This window comes from Octopus bimaculoides, chromosome 7 (genome assembly GCF_001194135.2).
Source record: "Octopus bimaculoides isolate UCB-OBI-ISO-001 chromosome 7, ASM119413v2, whole genome shotgun sequence".
Taxonomy (NCBI): domain Eukaryota; kingdom Metazoa; phylum Mollusca; class Cephalopoda; order Octopoda; family Octopodidae; genus Octopus; species Octopus bimaculoides.
In genome coordinates this window covers 80055432-80059845 of record NC_068987.1, presented here as the reverse complement: position 1 = coordinate 80059845, position 4414 = coordinate 80055432, and the positions used below count along the sequence as shown (strand labels likewise).

The 4414-nt window shown below is 36.1% G+C and overlaps 1 protein-coding gene across 1 annotated transcript in view; it reads right to left on the bottom strand.

Moving 5' to 3' along the window:
• Positions 1–4414, bottom strand: part of LOC106882255 (hypoxia-inducible factor 1-alpha) — a 75351-nt gene that overhangs the window by 39862 nt on the left and 31075 nt on the right. The gene's annotated exons all lie outside the window — the stretch shown is intronic.

Below are 4414 nucleotides of genomic sequence, written 5' to 3'. Positions count from 1 at the left end.
TATATATATATATATATATATATATATATATATATATATATGTACGTGTGTGTGTGTGTGTGTGTGTGTGTGTACACGAGTGTCTCTGTGTGTGTATATGCATGTCGTGATAAGATGTTTCATAACCATCGACAGCTGTTGGATTTTGTTTTCGAGAAGATTTCAGAAAAAGTTACATTATATATATGTATTATATGTGTGTGTGTGTGTGTTTGTATGTTTGTGTGCATGTGTGTGTGTGTGTTTGTGTTTTGTGTCTGTGTGTGTATACATATATATATATGAAAGAACTTGTTGCTAGTTCAAATATGTTGGACATATTCGAACCTGTAAGAAGGTCATTCTCTGCTGTAGACAAAATGGTATAAGAACACCAGGTGAATTCAGAACACCCTCATTCTAACTCGACGAATGCATTCCGAAGTTAACTTGTTATTAGCATCGAATATTCTGGAAAGTGAAGCAATTCTAAATTAAGTAAGAGACTAGGTTTCTTCAATTAGTTTCTAGTCAAAATATTGTGACTGGTGGCGCAGTATTTTGATAAATAAGATCTTGATTTATTAAATATATAATTTCGGCTTCTAGGAGACGTTTCATGATAACGAAGTGGTAATGAAGACCAGTTCCATTCAAGCAGGGAAGAAAAATTCAATACTGAAGACTTATACGAAGTTGACAAGCCACTAAGGAAAAGGACATGTTTATTGTCTGGAGACAAGAAGTGTGTTGTGTTGGCACTCCGTCGCTTACGACGTCGAGGGTTCCAGTTGATCCGATCAACGGAACAGCCTGCTCGTGAAATTAACGTGCAAGTGGCTGAGTACTCCACAGATACGTGTACCCTTAACGTAGTTCTCCGGGATATTCAGCGTGATGCAGTGTGATAAGGCTGACCCTTTGAATCATCACAGGCACAACAGAAACAGGAAGCAAGAGTGAGAGAAAGTTGTGGTGGAAGAGTACAGCAGGGTTCGCCACCATCCCCTGCTGGAGCCTCGTGAAGCTTTGGGTGTTTTCGCTCAATAAACACTCACAACGCCCGGTCTGGGAATCGAAACCGCGATCCTACGACCGCGAGTCCGTTGCCCTAACCACTGGGCCATTGCGCCTCCACAGGAGGTAAGAAGACAGCCATAGATAATAGCAAAATTGCAATTCAGTTTTCTTGCTAAAGAGTACTGTTGCGATCTTTTAGTAAGTATGGAGGGAATTTGTCAAGAGTTTTCCATGTCACACTCTGGTCTCAGTTACTCAGATAAAATGTAGCAAGTAGGTTCTGTGATTTTTTTTCCCTTGGACCTAGAAGAGTTCACATGAGTAAACATTCCTTCAGGGTCTATGTATTTCCTCGATGTACCATCAAGTGGGCTGAAAGTCATTCTTTAGGCCTCTGCATTGAGAAGGCCTAGTCTAATCAGTGTAGAGGTGTTCTAATTTAGCAACAGTATACTGGTCTTTGAGAGGAACGTGCGTAAGTGTTTTTCGTTTTTGTCGGTTGTATCGTACAATGTTGGAAGTTAGCAATGCAAAAGTAACTTACTTTATCATTATGCATGTAACATGCTTGTAGTATTTACGTGCGTATGGGAGGTGTTACATAATTAGGGATAGATGTTTCTAGATATGTTTGTGGCGACATCTAAGCAAAATGGTGAATGAATCATGCTATTTTCTCTCCGCTCATTAGTTTCCTATACAACAGCAACACCAATACAAGAAAAATTTATATCGTCTCTTGCTACGATTAAGAAAATGATATTCGGTCTGTTAAAAACAGCACACTAAGTTGATCGCCTCGCCATGCAACCTCTTCACATTAGTCATATGGATAGCAAATCTCATTTCTTTTCCAACTCTAGCTATAGACTGATTATAACTTCTAAAATAAGATGAGCATATTATATATGCATATCTCCAATATGCAGGAATAATCGAATAGAACTACAGTTCCGCTGTTCTACAAAGTAGCTTGTAAATTTACTTATCTTGACATCGAGCATTTTACTTTCATACTGAGATGCTCCTCACTCAAATCTATGCGCTTCAGGAGACAATTCACTAAGATGAACGACCTTAGAATTAAATTAGTTACGAGAACTATTGGGTCAATGAGAAAAGTAACCCCATATTAACGATCCAATAGGAAGTTTTGAAAGTAGATGCACTCGAAGATTACATTGGATTATTTTTCCAGGACACCTTCACAAAGAAAACAGCTTCGGCATGTACAGAGACGATGAGCTGAAAATTTTAAGTAGTCTGAACGCTAACATAACAAATCTAACTATCACCAATCTAACTACAGTAAACTTCTTGGTTGCTATATTAGACTTTACGGCAGGTAAATAGTATCCCTGTAGAAAATCTCTAATGAGGTAACCGTATATATTGGCAGGAATTCCAGTTACTCTTCTTTGCTATACCTAGGAATTTAACGATCTATAACATTGTACATGGAGCATTACCAGATGTGTCAATGAATGTTCAAACTTCGAATTCTGATGCGATACAATAAATTTAGCTAATAACGAACATCTATATATTGTCTGAATCAGCCTTTACCTTTAAGATCCCTTCAAATGCACACACACACACACACACACACACACTCGTACACACACACTTCTCATACTCTTACACACACACAACGCGCATCATTATGTATTGCTATTAAGAATAAACTCAATGGTAGTTATAAATAATTAGTATTAATTATCGTAATAAATGTATAATTACAGTTCTATAACTGTTCTAGTCTTTCCGTCTCACTGTTCTCTTTCTGCATCTTTATGTGCCCTCTCTTGCCCTCTCTCTCTCTCTCTCTCTCTCTCTCTCTCTCTGTGTTTTGTTATCATTCATCTTACTTTATCTCAACCTCTTTTGCCTGTCTCTCTCATTCCCTTCGACTTTCTCTCTTTGTCTCTCCCCCCCCCCGCCCTGTCTCTCATTATCTCTCTCACTCTATACTATCATACTCTCTTTATTAAACTTGCTTCTTCTGCCCTCATCAGCTCTTTCCAATCAGCATTGTATTTTCCTCTTTCTGCTTGTATGCTGCTATTTATCTCATTTCCTCCAACCCACTCACAAGCACCATTCCAACATTAAACTAAACTAAGTACAAAAAAAAAAAAAAAGAATGAAAGAAAAGAAAGGATAAAAGAAAAAGAAGAACGTCTGCCTTTTTATTTCCTAGCAGGAATGCAGCTCATCAGAAATAATCTCTTACAGTTAGAAATGAAAGATATTTTAGAAATTTGCCCGTAAAGAAAATACTTGTTCTCGAAGACTCGAAACTCAAACAGTTTGAAAGAAAATTTTAATAATGATGGAAAAAAAAAATTCTAACACAGAAACAGAAAGAAAAGTAACAAATACATATATACATAAACATATAAATCTCTCTCTCTCTCTCTCTCTCTCTCATATATATATATATATATATATATATATATATGACGATCAATACATACAAATATATAAAAATATTATAGCTTGATAGCAGTGGGTGAGCTGTTGGTGAGCAGTGGGTAATGCCTAATCCAATTTATGATTCTGGTTAAAAGAAATACTTTGGAAGTGAACTGATAATGAATATGTGAGAGTGCTATGCTACACCTGCGCTGGAATAAAGCTGAGATTGAAATTTCCTTCGTGGATTTATCATAATGCATCAATTGCTCACAATATCTCAATTCCCTTGATTACATTTATCTTTGAGAGAAACACGATGATGACACGTTTCTTATTTGATTTTCCTCGAGAACTTGTTATTGGGTGCAATTTTCTTCGTCGATATACTCTGCGGGAAAACACACGTACGTTGATAGCTTTAAAATGAAAAGAATTAGCTGATATTACTTTTACATGATGATGAGTTCGTAATTTAACAACGAGAAAGGGGAGAGAAAAGAAAAGAAATAACCAAAAACGGAAAATGAAGAGTGTATTCTCAAAATTTATTAAAGATTATTACGTTTTTATTTAACGATATTCTTCTGTGATAAAACTTTTGTTTGTTAAAAGTTATAATTATAATACCTTTTGTTTAAGTGAAAGGTTCCAAATACAAAACGGTTTTTGTCTAATTCCTGCCGGCTTTAATGATATTAGAGGTGTTAAGAATCCATATTTGAAGAGTTCGTAATTTTCTTAGGAGTATTAGTGGTAATTATGAACTCACCACAAATGGCGATCGAAACCGAATCACTGCTTCAATATAAATATTGGAAAGATAGCTTCGTGTATAAAACATTACAAACTTACACACACACATATACCAGCACACACAGACGATGACGACGACGACGACGAGCTACGGATATGCTAACCGTACAATTTATTTACACACTATTTTTCTGCAAATTTATAGTACTTCTGCATCTGCATTACATTATAATATGTATATGAT